This window comes from Synchiropus splendidus, chromosome 5 (genome assembly GCF_027744825.2).
Source record: "Synchiropus splendidus isolate RoL2022-P1 chromosome 5, RoL_Sspl_1.0, whole genome shotgun sequence".
NCBI classification, from domain to species: Eukaryota; Metazoa; Chordata; class Actinopteri; order Syngnathiformes; family Callionymidae; genus Synchiropus; species Synchiropus splendidus.
In genome coordinates this window covers 1,355,853-1,381,784 of record NC_071338.1, presented here as the reverse complement: position 1 = coordinate 1,381,784, position 25,932 = coordinate 1,355,853, and positions in this window count along the sequence as shown.

Sequence of the window (25,932 nt, the reverse complement as noted above, 5' to 3'; positions counted from 1 at the left end):
GCACCTCAAATCTAAGCTGTCTGAAGTGTTTTTCCAAAGTTATCAACATTTTTATGTTTGGCGTTCCGGAATCGACCTTATGTCAGGCTGAAAACGCGTTGTCTGCATTGTGCCATAACTTTGCATGGAAGCTTCCGAACATGAAATTTTAACCTCCCACTATAGCAGAAAGGCTCTTTCTAGTAGTTGCACATCAAATCTAAGCTATCTGAAATGTTTTTTCCAAATTTATCAACATTTTTACGTTTGGCGTTCCTGAATCGACCTTATCTCAGGCTAAAAACGCGTTTTCTGCATTGTGCCATAACTTTGCAGGGAAGCTTCAGAACATGAAATTTTAACCTCCCACTGTGGTGGAAAGGGTCTTTCTAGTAGTTGCACATCAAATCTAAGGTGTCTGAAGTGTTTTTCAAAGTTTTCAACATTTTTATGTTTGGTGCTCCTGAATCGACCTTATCTCAGGCTGAAAACGCGTTTTCTGCATTGTGCCATAACTTTGCAGGGAAGCTTCAGGACATGAAATTGTCACCTCCCACAATAGCAGAAAGGGTCTTTCTAGTAGTTGCAGATCAAATCTAAGCTGTCTGTAGAGTTTCTCCTGAGTTATCAACATTCTTATGTTTGGCGTTCCGGAATCAACCTTATCTCAGGCTGAAAACGCGTTTTAAGCATTGTGCCATAACTTTGCAGGAAAGCTTCAGAACATGAAATTTCCACCTCCCACTATACCAGAAAGGGTCTTTCTAGTAGTTGCACCTCAAATCTAAGCTGTCTGATGTGTTTTTCGAAAGTTTTCAACATTTTTATGTTTGGTGTTCCTGAATCGACCTTATCTCAGGCTGAAAATGTGTTTCCTGCATTGTGCCACAACTTTGCAAGGAATCTTCAGAACATGAAATTTTCACCTCCCACTACAGCAGAAAGGGTCTTTCTAGTAGTTGCACATCAAATCTAAGCTGTCTGAAATGTTTTTCCAAAGTTATCAACATTTTTACGTTTGGCGTTCCAGAATCGACCTTATCTCAGGCTGAAAACGCGTTGTCTGCATTGTGCCATAACTTTGCATGGAAGCTTCCGAACATGAAAATTTAACCTCCCACTATAGCAGAAAGGGTCTTTCTAGTAGTTGCAGATCAAATCTAAGCTGTCTGATGTGTTTTTCCAAAGTTATCAACATTTTTATGGCTGGCGTTCCGGAATCGACCTTATCTTAGGCTGAAAATGTGTTTTACGCATTGTGCCATAACTTTGCAGGGAAGCTTCAGAACATGAAATGTTCACCTCCCACTATAGCAGAAAGGGTCTTTCTAGTAGTTGCACATCAAATGTAAGCTGTCTGAAGTGTTTTTCCAAAGTTATCAACATTTTTATGTTTGGCGTTCCGGAACCCACCTTATCTCAAGCTGAAAACGCTTTTTCTGCATTGTGCCATAACTTTGCAGGGAAGCTTCAGAACATGAAATGTTCGCCTCCGACTATAGCAGAAAGGGTCTTTCTAGTAGTTGCACATCAAATCTAAGCTGTCTGAAGTGTTTCTCGAAAGTTTTCAACATTTTTATGTTTGGTGCTCCTGAATCGACCTTATCTCAGGCTGAAAATGCGTTTCCTGCATTGTGCCATAACTTTGCAGGGAATCTTCAGAAAATGAAATTTTCACCTCCCACTACAGCAGAAAGGGTCTTTCTCGTAGTTGCACATCAAATCTAAGCTGTCTGAAATGTTTTTCCAAAGTCATCAACATTTTTACGTTTGGCGTTTCAGAATCGACCTTATCTCAGGCTGAAAACGCGTTGTCTGCATTGTGCCATAAATTTGCAGGGAAGGTTCAGAAAATGAATTTTTCACCTCCCACTATAGCAGAAAGGGTATTTCTAGTAGTTGCACATTAAATCTAAGCTGTCTGAAGTGTTGTTCCAAAGTTATCAACATTTTTACGTTTGGCGTTTCGGAAACCACCTTGTCTCAGGCTGAAAACGCGTTTTCTGCATTGTGCCATAACTTCTCAGGGAAGCTTCAGAACATGAAATGTTCACCTCCCACTATAGCAGAAAGGGTCTTTCTAGTAGTTGCACATCAAATCTAAGCTGTCTGAAGTGTTGTTCCAAAGTTATCAACATTTTTACGTTTGGCGTTCCGGAACCCACCTTATCTCAGGCTGAAAACGCGTTTTCGGCATTGTGCCATAACTTTGCAGGGAAGATTCAGAACATGAAATTTTAACCTCCCACTATAGCAGAAATGGTCCTTCTAGTAGTTGAACATCAAATCTAAGATGTCTGAAGTGTTTTTCGAAAGTTATCAACATTTTTATGTGTGGCGTTCCGGAATCTACCTTATCTCAGGATGAAAATGCATATTCTGCATTGTCCCATAACTTTCCAGGGAAGCTTCAGAACATGAAATTTTGACCTCCCACTATAGCAGAAAGGTTCTTTCTAGTAGTTGGACGTCAAATCTCAGCTGTCTGAAGTGTTTTTCGAACGTTATCAACATTTTTATGTTTGGCGTTCCAGAATCGACCTTATCTCAGGCTGAAAACGCCTTGTCTACATTGTGACATAACTTTGATTGGAAGCTTCCGAACATGAAATTTTAACCTCCCACTATAGCAGAAAGGGTCTTTCTAGTAGTTGCACATCAAATCTAAGCTGTCTGAAGTGTTTTTCTAAAGTTATCAACATTTTTATGTTTGGCGTTCCGGAATCGACATTATCTCAGTCTGAAAACGCATTTTCTGCATTGTGCCATAACTTTGCAAGGAAGCTTCAGAACATCAAATTTTGACCTCCCACTATAGCAGAAAGGGTCTTTCTAGTAGTTGCACAGCAAATCTAAGCTGTCTGAAGTATTTTTCGAAAGTTATCAACATTTTTTTGTTTGGCATTCCGGAATCGACCTTATCTCAGGATGAAAATGCGTTGTCTGCATTGTGCCATAACTTTGCATGGAAGCTTCAGAACATGAAATTTTGACCTCCCACTATAGCAGAAAGGGTCTTTCTAGTAGTTGCACATCAAATCTAAGCTGTCTGAAGTGTTTTTCCAAAGTTATCAACATTTTTATGTTTGGCGTTCCTGAATCGACCTTATCTCAATCTGAAAACGCGTTTTACGCATTGTGCCATAACTTTGCAGGGAACCTTTAGAACATGAAATTTTGACCTCCCACAATAGCAGAAAGGGTCTTTCCAGTAGTTGCACATCAAATCTAAGCTGTCTGAAGTGTTGTTCCAAAGTAATCAACATTTTTACGATTGGCGTTCCGGAACCCACCTTATCTCAGGCTGAAAGCGCTTTTTCTGCATTGTGCCATAGCTTCTCAGGGAAAGTTCAGAACATGAAATTTTCACCTCCCACTATAGCAGAAAGGGTCTTTCTAGTAGTTGCACATCAAATCTAAGCTGTCTGATGTGTTTTTCCAAAGTTATCAACATTTTTATGTATGGCGTTCCGGAATCGACCTTATCTCAGGCTGAAAACGCGTTTTCTGCATTGTGCCATAACTTCTCAGGGAAGCTTCAGAACATGAAATGTTCACCTCCCACTGTAGCAGAAAGGGTCTTTCTAGTAGTTGCACATCAATTCTAAGCTGTCTGAAGTGTTTTTCCAAATTTATCAACATTTTTATGTGTGGCGTTCCGGAACCCACCTTATCTCAGGTTGAAAACGGGTTTTCTGCATTGTGCCATAACTTTGCAGGGAAGCTTCAGAACATGAAATTTTAACCTCCCAGTATAGCAGAAAGGGTCTTTCTAGTAGTTGCACATCAAATCTAAGCTGTCTGAAGTGTTTTTTGAAAGTTATCAACATTTTTATGTGTGGCGTTCTGGAATCTACCTCATCTCTGGATGAAAATGCATTTTCTGCATTGTCCCATAACTTTGCAGGGAACCTTTAGAACATGAAATTTTCACCTCCCACTATAGCAGAAAGGGTCTTTCTAGTAGTTGCACATCAAATCTAAACTGTCTGAAGTGTTTTTCCAAAGTTATCAACATTTTTACGTCTGGCGTTTCAGAATCGACCTTATCTCAGGCTGAAAACGCATTGTCTGCATTGTGCCATAACTTTGCATGGAAGCTTCTGAACATGAAAATTTAACTTCCCAATATAGCAGAAAGGGTCTTTCTAGTAGTTGCAGATCAAATCTAAGCTGTCTGATGTGTTTTTCCAAAGTTATCAACATTTTTATGTTTGGCGTTCCGGAATCGACCTTATCTTAGGCTGAAAACGCGTTTTACGCATTGTGCCATAACTTTGCAGGGAAGCTTCAGAACATGAAATGTTCACCTCCCACTATAGCAGAAAGGGTCTTTCTAGTAGTTGCACATCAAATGTAAGCTGTCTGAAGTGTTTTTCCAAAGTTATCAACATTTTTATGTTTGGCGTTCCGGAATCGACCTTATCTCAGGCTGAAAACGCGATTCACGCATTGTGCCATAACTTTGCAGGGAAGGTTCAGAAAATGAAATTTTCACCTCCCACTATAGCAGAAAGGGTATTTCTAGTAGTTGCACATTAAATCTAAGCTATCTGAAGTGTTGTTCCAAAGTTATCAACATTTTTACGTTTGGCGTTTCGGAAACCACCTTGTCTCAGGCTGAAAACGCGTTGTTTGCATTGTGCCATAACTTTGCATGGAAGCTTCTGAACATGAAAATTTAACTTCCCAATATAGCAGAAAGGGTCTTTCTAGTAGTTGCAGATCAAATCTAAGCTGTCTGATGTGTTTTTCCAAAGTTATCAACATTTTTATGTTTTGCGTTCCGGAATCGACCTTATCTTAGGCTGAAAACGCGTTTTACGCATTGTGCCATAACTTTGCAGGGAAGCTTCAGAACATGAAATGTTCACCTCCCACTATAGCAGAAAGGGTCTTTCTAGTAGTTGCACATCAAATGTAAGCTGTCTGAAGTGTTTTTCCAAAGTTATCAACATTTTTATGTTTGGCGTTCCGGAATCGACCTTATCTCAGGCTGAAAACGCGATTCACGCATTGTGCCATAACTTTGCAGGGAAGGTTCAGAAAATGAAATTTTCACCTCCCACTATAGCAGAAAGGGTATTTCTAGTAGTTGCACATTAAATCTAAGCTATCTGAAGTGTTGTTCCAAAGTTATCAACATTTTTACGTTTGGCGTTTCGGAAACCACCTTGTCTCAGGCTGAAAACGCGTTTTCTGCATTGTGCCATAACTTTGCAGGGAAGCTTCAGAACATGAAATTTTCACCTCCCACTATAGCAGAAAGCGTCTTTCTAGTAGTTGCACTTCAAATCTAAGCTGTCTGAAGTGTTTTTCCAAAGTTATCAACATTTTTATGTTTGGCGTTCCGGAACCCACCTTATCTCAGGCTGAAAACGCGTTTTCTGCATTGTGCCATAACTTTGCAGGGAAGCTTCAGAACCTGAAATTTTCAGCTCCCACTATAGCAGAAAGAGTCTTTCTAGTAGTTGCACATGAAATCTAAGCTGTCTGAAGTGTTTTTCGAAAGTTATCAACATTTTTATGTTTGGCGTTCCGGAATCGACCTTATCTCAGGATGAAAAATCGTTTTCTGCATTGTCCCATAACTTTGCAGGGAAGCTTCCGAACATGAAATTTTCACCTCCCACTATACCAGAAAGGGTCTTTCTAGTAGTTGCACCTCAAATCTAAGCTGTCTGATGTGTTTTTCGAAAGTTTTCAACATTTTTATGTTTGGTGTTCCTGAATCGACCTTATCTCAGGCTGAAAACGCGTTTCCTGCATTGTGCCATAACTTTGCAAGGAATCTTCAGAACATGAAATTTTCACCTCCCACTACAGCAGAAAGGGTCTTTCTAGTAGTTGCACATCAAATCTAAGCTGTCTGAAATGTTTTTCCAAATTTATCAACATTTTTACGTTTGGCGTTCCAGAATCGACCTTATCTCAAGATGAAAACGCGTTGTCTGCATTGTGCCATAACTTTGCATGGAAGCTTCAGAACATGAAATTTTCACGTCCCACTATAGCAGAAAGGGTCTTTCTAGTATTTGCACATCAAATCTAAGCTGTCTGAAGTGTTTTTCGAAAGTTATCAACATTTTTATGTTTGGCGTTCCGGAACCCACGTTATCACAAGCCGAAAAAGCGTTTTCTGCATTGTGCCATAACTTTGCAGGGAAGCTTCAGAACATGAAATTTTCAGGTCCCACTATAGCAGAATGGTTCTTTCTAGTAGATGCACATCAAATCTAAGCTGTCTGAAGTGTTTTTCGAAAGTTATCAACATTTTTATGTTTGGCGTCCCGGAATCGACCTTATCTCAGACTGAAAATGCGTTTTCGGCATTGTGCCATAACTTTGCATGGAAGCTTTCGAACATGAAATTTTAACCTCCCACTATAGCAGAAAGGGTCTTTCTAGTATTTGAACATCAAATCTAAGCTGTCTAAAATGTTATTCGAAAGTTATCAACATTTTTTTGTTTGGCGTTCCGGAACCCACCTTATCTCAGGCTGAAAGCGCTTTTTCTGCATTGTGCCATAGCTTCTCAGGGAAAGTTCAGAACATGAAATTTTCACCTCCCACTATAGCAGAAAGGGTCTTTCTAGTAGTTGCACATCAAATCTAAGCTGTCTGATGTGTTTTTCCAAAGTTATCAACATTTTTATGTATGGCGTTCCGGAATCGACCTTATCTCAGGCTGAAAACGCGTTTTCTGCATTGTGCCATAACTTCTCAGGGAAGCTTCAGAACATGAAATGTTCACCTCCCACTGTAGCAGAAAGGGTCTTTCTAGTAGTTGCACATCAATTCTAAGCTGTCTGAAGTGTTTTTCCAAAGTTATCAACATTTTTATGTGTGGCGTTCCGGAACCCACCTTATCTCAGGTTGAAAACGGGTTTTCTGCATTGTGCCATAACTTTGCAGGGAAGCTTCAGAACATGAAATTTTAACCTCCCAGTATAGCAGAAAGGGTCTTTCTAGTAGTTGCACATCAAATCTAAGCTGTCTGAAGTGTTTTTTGAAAGTTATCAACATTTTTATGTGTGGCGTTCTGGAATCTACCTTATCTCTGGATGAAAATGCATTTTCTGCATTGTGCCATAACTTTCCAGGGAAGCTTCAGAACATGAAATTTTGACCTCCCACTATAGCAGAAAGGTTCTTTCTAGTAGTTGCGCATCAAATCTAAGCTGTCTGAAGTGTTTTTCCAAAGTTATCAACATTTTTATGTTTGGCGTTCCAGAATCGACCTTATCTTAGGCTGAAAACGCGTTTTACGCATTGTGCCATAACTTTGCAGGCAACCTTTAGAACATGAAATTTTCACCTCCCACTATAGCAGAAACGGTCTTTCTAGTAGTTGCACATCAAATCTAAGCTACCTGAAGTGTTTTTCGAAAGTTATCAACATTTTTATGTTTGGCGTTCCGGAACCCACCTTATCTCAAGCTGAAAACGCGTTGTCTGCATTGTGCCATAACTTTGCAGGGAAGCTTCAGAACATGAAATGTTCACCTCCCACTAAGGCAGAAAGGGTCTTTCTAGTAGTTGCACATCAAATCTAAGCTGTCTGAAGTGTTTTTCGAAAGTTATCAACATTTTAATGTTTGGCGTTACAGAATCGACCGTATCTCAGGATGAAAAATTGTTTTCTGCATTGTCCCATAACTTTCCAGGGAAGCTTCAGAACATGAAATTTTGACCTAACACTATAGCAGAAAGGGTCTTTCTAGTAGTTGCACATCAAATCTAAGCTGTCTGAAGTGTTTTTCGAAAGTTATCAACATTTTTATGTTTGTCGTTCCGGAATCGACCTTATCTCAGGCTGAAAATGCTTTTTACGCTTTGTGCCATAACTTGGCATGGAAGCTTCCGAACATGAAATGTTCACCTCCCACTATAGCAGAAAGGGTCTTTCTAGTAGTTGCACCTCAAATCTAAGCTGTCTGAAGTGTTTTTCCAAAGTTATCAACATTTTTATGTTTGGCGTTCCGGAATCGACCTTATCTCTGGCTGAAAACGCGTTTTACGCATTGTGCCATAACTTTTCAGGGAAGATTCAGAACATCAAATGTTCACCTAACATTATAGCAGAAAAGGTCTTTCTAGTAGTTGCACATCAAATCTAAGCTGTCTGAAGTGTTTTTCCAAAGTTATGAACATTTTTATGTTTGGCGTTCCGGAATCGACCTTATCTCAGGCTGAAAACGCGTTTTACGTATTGTGCCATAACTTTGCAGGGAAGCTTCAGGACCTTGAATTTTCACCATCCACTATATCAGAAAGGGTCTTTCTAGTAGTTGCACATCAAATCTAAGCTGTCTGATGTGTTTTTCCAAAGTTATCAACATTTTTATGTATGGCGTTCCGGAATCGACCTTATCTCAGGCTGAAAACGCGTTTTCTGCATTGTGCCATAACTTCTAAGGGAAGCTTCAGAACATGAAATGTTCACCTCCCACTGTAGCAGAAAGGGTCTTTCTAGTAGTTGCACATCAAATCTAAGCTGTCTGAAGTGTTTTTCCAAAGTTATCAACATTTTTATGTGTGGCGTTCCGGAACCCACCTTATCTCAGGTTGAAAACGGGTTTTCTGCATTGTGCCATAACTTTGCAGGGAAGCTTCAGAACATGAAATTTTAACCTCCCAGTATAGCAGAAAGGGTCTTTCTAGTAGTTGCACATCAAATCTAAGCTGTCTGAAGTGTTTTTTGAAAGTTATCAACATTTTTATGTGTGGCGTTCTGGAATCTACCTTATCTCTGGATGAAAATGCATTTTCTGCATTGTCCCATAACTTTCCAGGGAAGCTTCAGAACATGAAATTTTGACCTCCCACTATAGCAGAAAGGTTCTTTCTAGTTGTTGCGCATCAAATCTAAGCTGTCTGAAGTGTTTTTCCAAAGTTATCAACATTTTTATGTTTGGCGTTCCGGAATCGACCTTATCTTAGGCTGAAAACGCGTTTTACGCATTGTGCCATAACTTTGCAGGGAACCTTTAGAACATGAAATTTTCACCTCCCACTATAGCAGAAAGGGTCTTTCTTGTAGTTGCACATCAAATCTAAGCTGCCTGAAGTGTTTTTCGAAAGTTATCAACATTTTTATGTTTGGCGTTCCGGAACCCACCTTATCTCAAGCTGAAAACGGGTTGTCTGCATTGTGCCATAACTTTGCAGGGAAGCTTCAGAACATGAAATGTTCACCTCCCACTAAGGCAGAAAGGGTCTTTCTAGTAGTTGCACATCAAATCTAAGCTGTCTGAAGTGTTTTTCGAAAGTTATCAACATTTTAATGTTTGGCGTTACAGAATCGACCGTATCTCAGGATGAAAAATCGTTTTCTGCATTGTCCCATAACTTTCCAGGGAAGCTTCAGAACATGAAATTTTGACCTAACACTATAGCAGAAAGGGTCTTTCTAGTAGTTGCACATCAAATCTAAGCTGTCTGAAGTGTTTTTCGAAAGTTATCAACATTTTTATGTTTGTCGTTCCGGAATCGACCTTATCTCAGGCTGAAAATGCTTTTTACGCTTTGTGCCATAACTTGGCATGGAAGCTTCCGAACATGAAATGTTCACCTCCCACTATAGCAGAAAGGGTCTTTCTAGTAGTTGCACATCAAATCTAAGCTGTCTGAAGTGTTTTTCCAAAGTTATCAACATTTTTATGTTTGGCGTTCCGGAATCGACCTTATCTCTGGCTGAAAACGCGTTGTCTGCATTGTGCCATAACTTTGCATGGAAGCTTCCGAACATGAAATTTTAACCTCCCACTATAGCAGAAAGGCTCTTTCTAGTAGTTGCACATCAAATCTAAGCTGTCTGAAATGTTTTTCCAAATTTATCAACATTTTTACGTTTGGCGTTCCTGAATCGACCTTATCTCAGGCTGAAAACGCGTTTTCTGCATTGTGCCATAACTTTGCAGGGAAGCTTCAGAACATGAAATTGTCACCTCCCACAATAGCAGAAAGGGTCTTTCTAGTAGTTTCACATCAAATCTAAGCTGTCTGAAGTGTTTTTCCAAAGTTATCAACGTTTTTTTGTTTGGCGTTTCAGAATCGACCTTATCTCAGGCTGAAAACGCGTTGTCTGCGTTGTGCCATAACTTTGCATGGAAGCTTCCGAACATGAAAATTTAACCTCCCACTATAGCAGAAAGGCTCTTTCTAGTAGTTGCAGATCAAATCTAAGCTGTCTGATGTGTTTTTCTAAAGTTATCAACATTTTTATGTTTGGCGTTCTGGAAGCCACCTTATCTCTGGCTGAAAACGCGTTTTCTGGATAGTGCCATAACTTTGCAGGGAGACTTCAGAACATGAAATTTTCTCCTCCCACTATAGCAGAAAGGGACTTTCTAGTAGTTGCACATCAAATCTAAGCTGTCTGTAGAGTTTTTCCTGAGTTATCAACATTTTTATGTTTGGGGTTCTGAAATCAACCTCATCTCAGGCTGAAAACGCGTTTTACGCATTGTGCCATAACTTTGCAGGGAAGCTTCAGAACATGAAATTTTCTCCTCCCACAATAGCAGAAAGGGTCCTTCTAGTAGTTGCACATCAAATCTAACCTGTCTGAAGTGTTTTTCCAAAGTTATCAATATTTTTATGTTTGGCGTTCCGGAATCGACCTTATTTCAGGCTGAAAACGCGTTTCCTGCATTGTGGCATAACTTTGTAGGGAAGCTTCAGAACATGAAATTTTCACCTCCCACTGTAGCAGAAAGGGTCTTTCTCGTAGTTCCACATCAAATCTAAGCTGTCTGTAGAGTTTTTCCTGAGTTATCAACATTTTTATGTTTGGGGTTCTGAAATCAACCTCATCTCAGGCTGAAAACGCGTTTTCTGCATTGTGCCATAACTTTGCAGGGAAGCTTCAGAACATGAAATTTTCTCCTCCCACTATAGCAGAAAGGGTCTTTCTAGTAGTTGCACATTAAATCTAAGCTGTCTGAAGTGTTGTTCCAAAGTTATCAACATTTTTACGTTTGGTGTTCCGGAATGGACCTTATCTCAGGCTGAAAACGCGATTTACGCATTCTGCCATAACTTTGCAGGGAAGCTTCTGAACATGAAATTTTCAAATCCCACTATAGCAGAAAGGGTCTTTCTAGTAGTTGCACAACAAATCTAAGCTGTCTGAAGTGTTTTTCCAAAGTTATCAATATTTTTATATTTGGCGTTCCGGAATCGACCTTATCTCAGGCTGAAAATACGTTTCCTGCATTGTGGCATAACTTTGCAGTGAAGCTTCAGAACATGAAATTTTCACCTCCCACTGTAGCAGAAAGGGTCTTTCTAGTAGTTGCACATCAAATCTAAGCTGTCTGTAGAGTTTTTCCTGAGTTATCAACATTTTTATGTTTGGCGTACCGGAACCCTCCTTATCTCAGGCTGAAAACGTGTTTTCTGCATTGTGCCATAACTTTGCAGGGAGACTTCAGAACATGAAATTTTCTCCTCCCACTATAGCAGAAAGGGACTTTCTAGTAGTTGCACATCAAATCTAAGCTGTCTGTAGAGTTTTTCCTGAGTTATCAACATTTTTATGTTTGGGGTTCTGAAATCAACCTCATCTCAGGCTGAAAACGCGTTTTACGCATTGTGCCATAACTTTGCAGGGAAGCTTCAGAACATGAAATTTTCTCCTCCCACAATAGCAGAAAGGGTATTTCAAGTAGTTGCACATCAAATCTAAGTTGTCTGTAGTGTTTTTCCAAAGTTATCAACATTCTTATGTTTGGCGTTCCGGAATCAACCTTATCTCAGGCTGAAAACGCGTTTTACGCATTGTGCCATAACTTTGCAGGAAAGCTTCAGAACATGAAATTTTCGACTCCCACTGTAGCAGAAAGGGTCTTTCTAGTAGTTGCACATCAAATCTAAGCTGTCTGAAGTGTTTTTCCAAAGTTATCAATATTTTTATGTTTGGCGTTCCGGAATCGACCTTATTTCAGGCTGAAAACGCGTTTCCTGCATTGTGGCATAACTTTGTAGGGAAGCTTCAGAACATGAAATTTTCACCTCCCACTGTAGCAGAAAGGGTCTTTCTCGTAGTTCCACATCAAATCTAAGCTGTCTGTAGAGTTTTTCCTGAGTTATCAACATTTTTATGTTTGGGGTTCTGAAATCAACCTCATCTCAGGCTGAAAACGCGTTTTCTGCATTGTGCCATAACTTTGCAGGGAGACTTCAGAACATGAAATTTTCTCCTCCCACTATACCAGAAACGGTTTTTCTAATGGTTGCACGTAAAATCTAAGCTGTTTGAAGTGTTTTTCCAAAGTTATCAACATTTTTATGTTTGGTGTTCCGGAATGGACCTTATCTCAGGCTGAAAACGCGATTTACGCATTTTGCCATAACTTTGCAGGGAAGCTTCTGAACATGAAATTTTCAAATCCCACTATAGCAGAAAGGGTCTTTCTAGTAGTTGCACAACAAATCTAAGCTGTCTGAAGTGTTTTTCCAAAGTTATCAACATTTTTATGTTTGGCCTTCTGGAACCCACCTTATCTCAGGCTGAAAACGCGTTTTCTGGATAGTGCCATAACTTTGCAGGGAGACTTCAGAACATGAAATTTTCTCCTCCCACTATAGCAGAAAGAGACTTTCTAGTAGTTGCACATCAAATCTAAGCTGTCTGTAGAGTTTTTCCTGAGTTATCAACATTTTTATGTTTGGGGTTCTGAAATCAACCTCATCTCAGGCTGAAAACGCGTTTTACGCATTGTGCCATAACTTTGCAGGGAAGGTTCAGAAAATGAAATTTTCACCTCCCACTATAGCAGAAAGGGTCTTTCTAGTAGTTGCACATTAAATCTAAGCTGTCTGAAGTGTTGTTCCAAAGTTATCAACATTTTTACGTTTGGCGTTCGGAAACCACCTTGTCTCAGGCTGAAAACGCGTTTTCTGCATTGTGCCATAACTTCTCAGGGAAGCTTCAGAACATGAAATGTTCACCTCCTACTATAGCAGAAAGGGTCTTTCTAGTAGTTGCACATCAAATCTAAGCTGTCTGATGTGTTTTTCTAAAGTTATCAACATTTTTATGTTTGGCGTTCTGGAAGCCACCTTATCTCTGGCTGAAAACGCGTTTTCTGGATAGTGCCATAACTTTGCAGGGAGACTTCAGAACATGAAATTTTCTCCTCCCACTATAGCAGAAAGGGACTTTCTAGTAGTTGCACATCAAATCTAAGCTGTCTGTAGAGTTTTTCCTGAGTTATCAACATTTTTATGTTTGGGGTTCTGAAATCAACCTCATCTCAGGCTGAAAACGCGTTTTACGCATTGTGCCATAACTTTGCAGGGAAGCTTCAGAACATGAAATTTTCTCCTCCCACAATAGCAGAAAGGGTCCTTCTAGTAGTTGCACATCAAATCTAACCTGTCTGAAGTGTTTTTCCAAAGTTATCAATATTTTTATGTTTGGCGTTCCGGAATCGACCTTATTTCAGGCTGAAAACGCGTTTCCTGCATTGTGGCATAACTTTGTAGGGAAGCTTCAGAACATGAAATTTTCACCTCCCACTGTAGCAGAAAGGGTCTTTCTCGTAGTTCCACATCAAATCTAAGCTGTCTGTAGAGTTTTTCCTGAGTTATCAACATTTTTATGTTTGGGGTTCTGAAATCAACCTCATCTCAGGCTGAAAACGCGTTTTCTGCATTGTGCCATAACTTTGCAGGGAAGCTTCAGAACATGAAATTTTCTCCTCCCACTATAGCAGAAAGGGTCTTTCTAGTAGTTGCACATTAAATCTAAGCTGTCTGAAGTGTTGTTCCAAAGTTATCAACATTTTTACGTTTGGTGTTCCGGAATGGACCTTATCTCAGGCTGAAAACGCGATTTACGCATTCTGCCATAACTTTGCAGGGAAGCTTCTGAACATGAAATTTTCAAATCCCACTATAGCAGAAAGGGTCTTTCTAGTAGTTGCACAACAAATCTAAGCTGTCTGAAGTGTTTTTCCAAAGTTATCAATATTTTTATATTTGGCGTTCCGGAATCGACCTTATCTCAGGCTGAAAATACGTTTCCTGCATTGTGGCATAACTTTGCAGTGAAGCTTCAGAACATGAAATTTTCACCTCCCACTGTAGCAGAAAGGGTCTTTCTAGTAGTTGCACATCAAATCTAAGCTGTCTGTAGAGTTTTTCCTGAGTTATCAACATTTTTATGTTTGGCGTACCGGAACCCTCCTTATCTCAGGCTGAAAACGTGTTTTCTGCATTGTGCCATAACTTTGCAGGGAGACTTCAGAACATGAAATTTTCTCCTCCCACTATAGCAGAAAGGGACTTTCTAGTAGTTGCACATCAAATCTAAGCTGTCTGTAGAGTTTTTCCTGAGTTATCAACATTTTTATGTTTGGGGTTCTGAAATCAACCTCATCTCAGGCTGAAAACGCGTTTTACGCATTGTGCCATAACTTTGCAGGGAAGCTTCAGAACATGAAATTTTCTCCTCCCACAATAGCAGAAAGGGTATTTCAAGTAGTTGCACATCAAATCTAAGTTGTCTGTAGTGTTTTTCCAAAGTTATCAACATTCTTATGTTTGGCGTTCCGGAATCAACCTTATCTCAGGCTGAAAACGCGTTTTACGCATTGTGCCATAACTTTGCAGGAAAGCTTCAGAACATGAAATTTTCGACTCCCACTGTAGCAGAAAGGGTCTTTCTAGTAGTTGCACATCAAATCTAAGCTGTCTGAAGTGTTTTTCCAAAGTTATCAATATTTTTATGTTTGGCGTTCCGGAATCGACCTTATTTCAGGCTGAAAACGCGTTTCCTGCATTGTGGCATAACTTTGTAGGGAAGCTTCAGAACATGAAATTTTCACCTCCCACTGTAGCAGAAAGGGTCTTTCTCGTAGTTCCACATCAAATCTAAGCTGTCTGTAGAGTTTTTCCTGAGTTATCAACATTTTTATGTTTGGGGTTCTGAAATCAACCTCATCTCAGGCTGAAAACGCGTTTTCTGCATTGTGCCATAACTTTGCAGGGAGACTTCAGAACATGAAATTTTCTCCTCCCACTATACCAGAAACGGTTTTTCTAATGGTTGCACGTAAAATCTAAGCTGTTTGAAGTGTTTTTCCAAAGTTATCAACATTTTTATGTTTGGTGTTCCGGAATGGACCTTATCTCAGGCTGAAAACGCGATTTACGCATTTTGCCATAACTTTGCAGGGAAGCTTCTGAACATGAAATTTTCAAATCCCACTATAGCAGAAAGGGTCTTTCTAGTAGTTGCACAACAAATCTAAGCTGTCTGAAGTGTTTTTCCAAAGTTATCAACATTTTTATGTTTGGCCTTCTGGAACCCACCTTATCTCAGGCTGAAAACGCGTTTTCTGGATAGTGCCATAACTTTGCAGGGAGACTTCAGAACATGAAATTTTCTCCTCCCACTATAGCAGAAAGAGACTTTCTAGTAGTTGCACATCAAATCTAAGCTGTCTGTAGAGTTTTTCCTGAGTTATCAACATTTTTATGTTTGGGGTTCTGAAATCAACCTCATCTCAGGCTGAAAACGCGTTTTACGCATTGTGCCATAACTTTGCAGGGAAGGTTCAGAAAATGAAATTTTCACCTCCCACTATAGCAGAAAGGGTCTTTCTAGTAGTTGCACATTAAATCTAAGCTGTCTGAAGTGTTGTTCCAAAGTTATCAACATTTTTACGTTTGGCGTTCGGAAACCACCTTGTCTCAGGCTGAAAACGCGTTTTCTGCATTGTGCCATAACTTCTCAGGGAAGCTTCAGAACATGAAATGTTCACCTCCTACTATAGCAGAAAGGGTCTTTCTAGTAGTTGCACATCAAATCTAAGCTGTCTGAAGTGTCTTTCCTAAATTATCAACATTTTTATGTTTGGCGTTCCGGAACCCACCTTATCTCAGGCTGAAAACGCCTTTTCTGCATTGTGCCATAACTTTGCAGGGAAGCTTCAGAACATGAAATTTTCAGCTCCCACTATAGCAGAAAGGGTCTTTCTAGTAGTTGCACATGAAATCTAAGCTGTCTGATGTGTTTTTCCAAAGTTATCAACATTCTTATGTTTGGCGTTCCGGAATCAACCTTATCTCAGGCTGAAAACGCGTTTTACGCATTGTGCCATAACTTTGCAGGAAAGCTTCAGAACATGAAATTTTCAACTCCCACTATAGCAGAAAGGGTCTTTCTAGTAGTTGCACATCAAATCGAAGCTGTCTGAAGTGTTTTTCCAAAGTTATCAATATTTTTATGTTTGGTGTTCCGGAATCGACCTTATCTTAGGCTGAAAACGCGTTTTACGCATTGTGCCATAACTTTGCAGGGAAGCTTCAGAACATGAAATGTTCACCTCCCACTATAGCAGAAAGGGTCTTTGTAGTAGTTGCACATCAAATGTAAGCTGTCTGAAGTGTTTTTCCAAAGTTATCAACATTTTTATGTTTGGCGTTCCGGAATCGACCTTTTCTCAGGCTGAAAACGCGTTTCACGCATTGTGCCATAACTTTGCAGGGAAGGTTCAGAAAATGAAATTTTCACCTTCCACTATAGCAGAAAGGGTCTTTCGAGTAGTTGCACATTAAATCTAAGCTGTCTGAAGTGTTGTTCCAAAGTTATCAACATTTTTACGTTTGGCGTTCGGAAACCACCTTGTCTCAGGCTGAAAACGCGTTTTCTGCATTGTGCCATAACTTCTCAGGGAAGCTTCAGAACATGAAATGTTCACCTCCTACTATAGCAGAAAGGGTCTTTCTAGTAGTTGCACATCAAATCTAAGCTGTCTGAAGTGTTTTTCCTAAATTATCAACATTTTTATGTTTGGCGTTCCGGAACCCACCTTATCTCAGGTTGAAAACGCGTTTTCTGCATTGTGCCATAACTTTGCAGGGAAGCTTCAGAACATGAAATTTTCAGCTCCCACTATAGCAGAAAGGGTCTTTCTAGTAGTTGCACATGAAATCTAAGCTGTCTGAAGTGTTTTTCGAAAGTTATCAACATTTTTATGTTTGGCGTTCCGGAATCGACCTTATCTCAGGATGAAAAATCGTTTTCTGCATTGTCCCATAACTTTGCAGGGAAGCTTCAGAACATGAAATTTTCACCTCCCACTATACCAGAAAGGGTCTTTCTAGTAGTTGCACCTCAAATCTAAGCTGTCTGATGTGTTTTTCGAAAGTTTTCAACATTTTTATGTTTGGTGTTCCTGAATCGACCTTATCTCAGGCTGAAAACGCGTTTCCTGCATTGAGCCATAACTTTGCAAGGAATCTTCAGAACATGAAATTTTCACCTCCCACTACAGCAGAATGGGTCTTTCTAGTAGTTGCACGTCAAATCTAAGCTGTCTGTAGAGTTTTTCCTGAGTTATCAACATTTTTATGTTTGGCGTACCGGAACCCTCCTTATCTCAGGCTGAAAACGTGTTTTCTGCATTGTGCCATAACTTTGCAGGGAAGCTTCAGAACATGAAATTATCACCACCCACTATAGCAGAAAGGGTCTTTCTAGTAGTTGCTCAACAAATCTAAGCTGTCTGAATTGTTTTTCCAAAGTTATCAACATTTTTATGTTTGGCGTTCTGGAACCCACCTTATCTCAGGCTGAAAACGCGTTTTCTGGATAGTGCCATAACTTTGCAGGGAGACTTCAGAACATGAAATTTTCTCCTCCCACTATAGCAGAAAGGGACTTTCTAGTAGTTGCACATCAAATCTAAGCTGTCTGTAGAGTTTTTCCTGAGTTATCAACATTTTTATGTTTGGGGTTCTGAAATCAACCTCATCTCAGGCTGAAAACGCGTTTTACGCATTGTGCCATAACTTTGCAGGGAAGCTTCAGAACATGAAATTTTCTCCTCCCACAATAGCAGAAAGGGTCCTTCTAGTAGTTGCACATCAAATCTAAGCTGTCTGAAGTGTTTTTCCAAAGTTATCAATATTTTTATGTTTGGCGTTCCGGAATCGACCTTATTTCAGGCTGAAAACGCGTTTCCTGCATTGTGGCATAACTTTGTAGGGAAGCTTCAGAACATGAAATTTTCACCTCCCACTGTAGCAGAAAGGGTCTTTCTCGTAGTTCCACATCAAATCTAAGCCGTCTGTAGAGTTTTTCCTGAGTTATCAACATTTTTATGTTTGGGGTTCTGAAATCAACCTCATCTCAGGCTGAAAACGCGTTTTCTGCATTGTGCCATAACTTTGCAGGGAGACTTCAGAACATAAAATTTTCTCCTGCCACTATACCAGAAACGGTTTTTCTAATGGTTGCACGTGAAATCTAAGCTGTTTGAAGTGTTTTTCCAAAGTTATCAACATTTTTATGTTTGGTGTTCCGGAATGGACCTTATCTCAGGCTGAAAACGCGATTTACGCATTCTGCCATAACTTTGCAGGGAAGCTTCTGAACATGAAATTTTCAAATCCCACTATAGCAGAAAGGGTCTTTCTAGTAGTTGCACAACAAATCTAAGCTGTCTGAAGTGTTTTTCCAAAGTTATCAATATTTTTATGTTTGGCGTTCCGGAATCGACCTTATCTCAGGCTGAAAATACGTTTCCTGCATTGTGGCATAACTTTGCAGTGAAGCTTCAGAACATGAAATTTTCACCTCCCACTGTAGCAGAAAGGGTCTTTCTAGTAGTTGCACATCAAATCTAAGCTGTCTGTAGAGTTTTTCCAAAGTTATCAACATTTTTATGTTTGGCGTACCGGAACCCTCCTTATCTCAGGCTGAAAACGTGTTTTCTGCATTCTGCCATAACTTTGCAGGGAAGCTTCAGAACATGAAATTATCACCACCCACTATAGCAGAAAGGGTCTTTCTAGTAGTTGCTCAACAAATCTAAGCTGTCTGAAGTGTTTTTCCAAAGTTATCAACATTTTTATGTTTGGCGTTCTGGAACCCACCTTATCTCAGGCTGAAAACGCGTTTTCTGGATAGTGCCATAACTTTGCAGGGAGACTTCAGAACATGAAATTTTCTCCTCCCACTATAGCAGAAAGGGACTTTCTAGTAGTTGCACATCAAATCTAAGCTGTCTGTAGAGTTTTTCCTGAGTTATCAACATTTTTATGTTTGGGGTTCTGAAATCAACCTCATCTCAGGCTGAAAACGCGTTTTACGCATTGTGCCATAACTTTGCAGGGAAGCTTCAGAACATGAAATTTTCTCCTCCCACAATAGCAGAAAGGGTATTTCAAGTAGTTGCACATCAAATCTAAGTTGTCTGTAGTGTTTTTCCAAAGTTATCAACATTCTTATGTTTGGCGTTCCGGAATCAACCTTATCTCAGGCTGAAAACGCGTTTTACGCATTGTGCCATAACTTTGCAGGAAAGCTTCAGAACATGAAATTTTCAACTCCCACTGTAGCAGAAAGGGTCTTTCTAGTAGTTGCACATCAAATCTAAGCTGTCTGAAGTGTTTTTCCAAAGTTATCAATATTTTTATGTTTGGCGTTCCGGAATCGACCTTATTTCAGGCTGAAAACGCGTTTCCTGCATTGTGGCATAACTTTGTAGGGAAGCTTCAGAACATGAAATTTTCACCTCCCACTGTAGCAGAAAGGGTCTTTCTCGTAGTTCCACATCAAATCTAAGCTGTCTGTAGAGTTTTTCCTGAGTTATCAACATTTTTATGTTTGGGGTTCTGAAATCAACCTCATCTCAGGCTGAAAACGCGTTTTCTGCATTGTGCCATAACTTTGCAGGGAGACTTCAGAACATAAAATTTTCTCCTGCCACTATACCAGAAACGGTTTTTCTAATGGTTGCACGTGAAATCTAAGCTGTTTGAAGTGTTTTTCCAAAGTTATCAACATTTTTATGTTTGGTGATCCGGAATGGACCTTATCTCAGGCTGAAAACGCGATTTACGCATTCTGCCATAACTTTGCAGGGAAGCTTCTGAACATGAAATTTTCAAATCCCACTATAGCAGAAAGGGTCTTTCTAGTAGTTGCACAACAAATCTAAGCTGTCTGAAGTGTTTTTCCAAAGTTATCAATATTTTTATGTTTGGCGTTCCGGAATCGACCTTATCTCAGGCTGAAAATACGTTTCCTGCATTGTGGCATAACTTTGCAGTGAAGCTTCAGAACATGAAATTTTCACCTCCCACTGTAGCAGAAAGGGTCTTTCTAGTAGTTGCACATCAAATCTAAGCTGTCTGTAGAGTTTTTCCAAAGTTATCAACATTTTTATGTTTGGCGTACCGGAACCCTCCTTATCTCAGGCTGAAAACGTGTTTTCTGCATTGTGCCATAACTTTGCAGGGAAGCTTCAGAACATGAAATTATCACCACCCACTATAGCAGAAAGGGTCTTTCTAGTAGTTGCTCAACAAATCTAAGCTGTCTGAAGTGTTTTTCCAAAGTTATCAACATTTTTATGTTTGGCGTTCTGGAACCCACCTTATCTCAGGCTGAAAACGCGTTTTCTGGATAGTGCCATAACTTTGCAGGGAGACTTCAGAACATGAAATTTTCTCCTCCCACTATAGCAGAAAGGGACTTTCTAGTAGTTGCACATCAAATCTAAGCTGTCTGTAGAGTTTTTCCTGAGTTATCAACATTTTTATGTTTGGGGTTCTGAAATCAACCTCATCTCAGGCTGAAAACGCGTTTTACGCATTGTGCCATAACTTTGCAGGGAAGCTTCAGAACATGAAATTTTCTCCTCCCACAATAGCAGAAAGGGTATTTCAAGTAGTTGCACATCAAATCTAAGTTGTCTGTAGTGTTTTTCCAAAGTTATCAACATTCTTATGTTTGGCGTTTGTCGTCGGGTTTAGGTTTTCAAGGTCTTGTGTACAAGGCGATTAGCTATAACATAAGCCGTCCCTAGTTCCAAGCACACTACCTCCCTTTGCCTCTCTGGTAAAGGGCCCCTCGGTTGGTCAACTCAGTCAGCCTCTTGTTGCGGACACGGTTCTAAATCTATAATAAGCATATCAACTATACCTTATTATATTAGTCAGTAGTGTCGGCGCTTCACTGAGCGGGTTATTTAATTAGCCCGACCTGTTAAGAAACAGGTTCTTGACCTTACAATGCTACACCTTATCGTAGTCTCTTTACTTAACTTCGTTTAGGGACTCATGATCGGATCCTAAATCCATTCCTTTCAAATAACATTTTCCCCATAAATGCCTAAAACTACCACCTAATCATTGACACAATAATTCAGGATGGAATAATGCTACCATGTGAGACACTCATTAAATGTGCAACAGGAGGAAATCAAACAGTAACTCACCTATCACCCAATTGATGGTAGTAGGTAGGAGCCAGTTGATTCTTTAGTAGTCAGGGATCCACGCCGTTGTGCCTTTTCAGTACTTAATTCGTACTCAATTTTATTTTGTTTTTGTCACAAAAATGTTTCTTCAAAAAATTAATAAAAGAATAGTAAAAACAGCAAAGTCAACCAAAAACAATAAAATCCATAAACTCAAGGGTATTGCCAGACGCTGATACCCAACAATATCAAAAGTACCGCCAGACGCTGGTACTAGTACAAATACTTCAAAACCATATAATCAAAAATACTTCAAAACCATATAATCAAAAACACTTCAAAAGCCGTATAATTAAAATACTTCAAAACCATATAATCAAAAATACTTCAAAAGCCGTATAATTAAAAATACTTCAAAAAAAAAAAAAAAAAGGATTAATTCAAAAATAGTAAAAGAGAAATAAAAGATGAGTTAAAATCAAATGGTCCGAGAGCAAACAGCATGAGCACCGTCCCAAGATAAGATAAAAACTTACGGCGGACAAACGCGGGCGAAGATCCAAAAAGAGCAAGAGCTCAGGGTCACATCTCCGAGCGCTTATATAGCGACACACGGCTTTGAAGACATACCGACATCCGTTTTCTCACGCCAAGCCAATTAGTCATATCTATAACTTATCTTGTTTTTTCTCCAGGTGGCCTTTTGAAGTTCCTCCCTCAAAAGGATACATGTTCGGTGATAGATCATATTAGTGTCAATTGCGTCAGCACTTACATCATTTTTTACGTCACTGATGCCCGGTTCACCATATTAGGTCAGTACATCCACTCCATTTTGTCAGCACGTGCGCACAGGTTCAAACTAAGTTCAAGATGGCCGCTTCAAATGAGCGCGCCTTCAAGGTTATTCTCAGATCCAAGCACACAGCTGTTCGTGAGTTCAAACGCGCATGATCAAACGCATACAGGTTCACTAAAGTTTGAAACATTAAACAATTAATGATAAAAAAATCAGAAACAATATCAAATATTATTTAGCAGGTTTTGATTATAATATTTTCGAACTTCCAGTGTATACAACATCCCCCTCCGAAAATATCGTCCTTCACCATTTGTCCAGTTCGTCAAAGTCCAGTGGTCCGATTCCTTCGTCGTCATCATTTTGTTGTCTCATCAGGGACTCGAGATCATCCAATTCTCTCAGCATGTTCACGTAGTAGCAGATCCACATCAGCGCAGATGCCGATCTTGGCACACCAGGCGACGCAGGGCTGGACGTCAAAGGGGCAGTGTAGTCATTAGGTTCTCCATCACCATCCACAGACGCTGGGGGAGCTGGAACCTCATATTGGGGAGTGGTGGGTGAATATTCATTTCGTGGGGCTGGAGTCGAGTGGCTTGCAGATTGAGAAGATGTGGGGCTCAGATCACTGGAGTCTTCAGTTTGAGGAGAAGGTGTCTGGCGTTTTGGTGATGCCGGGGGTACAGGGTTTAGCATGCTTCCGGGGTTCATCTCCACAGGGCCATCTGTCCCCGTGTGAGAGTCATTAACGGGGCCTGCTACGAACTGTCCTACATCAGGGAAGACAAAGCTGATGTCCCTCATGTTTAACCCACACAGGTGGCAACTTCCCAGGATATGGCCATCGTGCTTACAAAGGAGTGGATCTTTAAGGGCTACTAATTCTCCCTTACAATAAGCACAATTTGCTGCGCTGGCATCTCCTTGGTGATTTGGCTGTTCTTCCTGGCTGTCCTCAACTGCACTACTTTCTGAAGGTGGTGGGGCATTTGGCAGTGGTTCGGGAGAGGACCGCGCTGGCTCAGGGTACATCGGTACAGACACGGAGGCCCTCCGACACCTGGGTGCCCTTGGGGCTGGAGTAGCTACCGACTCCGAGCTAGCAGGTGCCTCGTCATTGGACGGGAGATTGCTTCTCCCTCCAGAGGCCACCTCTGTGCTACTGGATGTCGCGGCTCTCCTTGCCCAACGTCTCGCCGGGTTTGGTCTCCGGGGGGCGGGCCTCCCGCGTTGCCGTTTGTACTGTTGGAGCATGGCAGGGCGCTTCCAGTCGCGATTCCCCTCCAACACCGCCATTGCTTCCTCCTTAGCTCCACTCATCACCAGTCGGGCGAATTTTTCCCAAGTGACTGGTCTTCGCATATGCCATCCATGTGCCGTGGGCACCACTGATCTGCCTTTCAACAACCTTTCGATCCACTCATAGTAACCACTAGGACAATATCCTCCTTGGTAATGTTGTGTACCAAACCCCCCATGCCACAATTCATCATGCTCCCTGTCGACGCACTCCTCCCAGTCCTCATACACACTCACAACATCTTTCTGCCATTGAGTCACCATCAGTAAGTTTGTGTCGCAGAGGTAAATCTGCTTTCCGGGAGGTTGGTAGCCTGGCTGAATGTTTCCTGGCCCCCAAGGTCTGGCTGGGCTAACATTTCCCAAGTCTTCGTTGTATATTTCTCCCACCTGTTCGGTTTTCAGCACCATTCCCTCCATCATATACGGGGGATGGAATGCTCCGCGTTCAATCCAGGATGTCTGCCCAGGTCCTATTTTACAATGGTACGCCCTAATGGCGTACGTGGTCAACGGGGGCAGCTTATCATCCCCGGGGAACGTAAACTCCCAGAGTTCAGCACAAACAACTGGGAGCCAATGGTTCAATGGCTCGTTCTCCCGGCACATTACCACAAAACGTGGCCATGCCTGGAGAATGAACGGGGTCTCCTTTTCGAATGACCACACAACCCGATCCTTTGCTTTGATTTCATGCGGTATCCACAATTTTTGGACCTGCTTTTTGTGATCTTGGGTAAGTACACCGCGTGACACCTTTGCTGTAAATCTCATGCGGGGCTCACCCCTCCAATATTCAACCATTTTGGTGGAGGGTCCCCAACTAAAAATCCTATGTCTTCCTCTGTCTACAGGGCGGACTTTGGTTCCGGGATCAAGGGGCTCCATGATCACATCTAGGGCATACAGGACTCTTGTTTTTTGCGTGTGCCATGGATCCCATTGATCTGCTTTGTTGGTCCCGTCCGTAATCACAATTGAGCCCTGTAGAAACATTACAAAATGTCAATTCTGAGAAGGTCTACGAAGAGTAGACGCCATCCCAAACAGCCTTATGCTGTTCGAAGTTTTCCATATCTTTATGGGGTAACAAGTCCCCATCAGGTAACCTATATAAAACACAGAGACATACAAAGAAGTTCCTCCAGCTAACTTTTTGAACAGAATCCATATCATCAGAATTATCCATTGCGCAGTAAGATTAAGTGCTGCCCTTTTATACCTCCCCAGGGTTGACCAAATTAATGTCAGCAATAAACCTATGAGTATGAAATATATCGCCGTTCCTGCTATAATGCAATAGGTACACTGAGAACCTATGCAAAACAAAAGGGCCAATTCGGTGTACAGACTGTCCAGTACATATACTATGGTGACCGCGGTCGGCCAAAGCCATGGTCTCTGAGGGCTTAAATTTAAACCCGCGCATCCAATGAGGCTGAACGAGGCATGTAAAGGGGATGCTTTTCTAACGAAAAAGCGAATGCACCCTACTATTAATCCGAGGATGCATCCCAGGCACGTTTTTTGCTTATGTAATGGAGGAACAAATATTACTTGTAAAATGGACAGTATTGCAAGATCAATAAAATCTGTCCCTACCTGAGGAGGATTTGCTGGGTCATACCCGGTGTTGTTCGTCTGGTTGCTTGCCATGTTCAGCGCGACTAAACGTGAGATATTTACTGCGCTGCTCTTTGCAGGTGCTTGCGGGTGGAGGCGTTACCTTGAGTCCCCTGTTGATGTAGGCGGAGCGTCAGTGCATCTGCTCCAATACACGCCCATGTCATCCAGAAGAGAGTCCAAACTATTGTCTGGTTCCGTGCTGTGTTTAAACACTTTATGGGCATTTTAATATAATTGTGGGTAAAAGCCATGAAGCGTAGTACATTGCTCTGTGAATTTGTGTCATTTAGTTCTCATTTCAATCAATCCTGAATTGATATCGTAAACTAGTACTTTGGTACTAATTAAGATGTATTAGTAACGTTATACACGGTGTATTGTCCATCCTTCAACACCAGTCCTCTCTTTAGGAGAACTGGGTAACTTTGAAGTTAAGTAATATTAATATTATTAAAATGATGCCCAACACTCAGGTTAAAATTTTGATTTTCATCCTAAGATTTTCCTTATTCACTTCCCCCTCAGGCACTTTCGTGTCCGGTACCTTAATACATAAGTGGGATGCCTAACCTAAACTTAGCTAGACCCTTTGTCCATTGACTTTTTTCCACTTTTCTTGCTTCTTTTTCTTTATTTCTTCTTTGACATCTCGAAGAGCCTTTCTCAAGAACTCTTTCTCTTGTCTTCCTTTTCGTCTTTGGACTGCACGGCACGGATAGCAGCATATACTATTAAGGCACCGACATAAAGTGACTACTTTAGAGATTACGGCGAGAGCTACGAGGATCGCTAATACAAGCAGTATCCATTTTAGGTACCACCATATAAATTCGATAATTTCCCACACAGCTGCCGCTGTATCTACAACTCCCTGTCCTATTCCATACATCATAGCTTCCGACATCATTCCAAAAAATCCTAGCCATCCTGCCGTCGGTACTTTCTTCCGAAAGTCACGTACAACATGCCAATAATCGTTTAATTTCTCACAGGCATATGGGT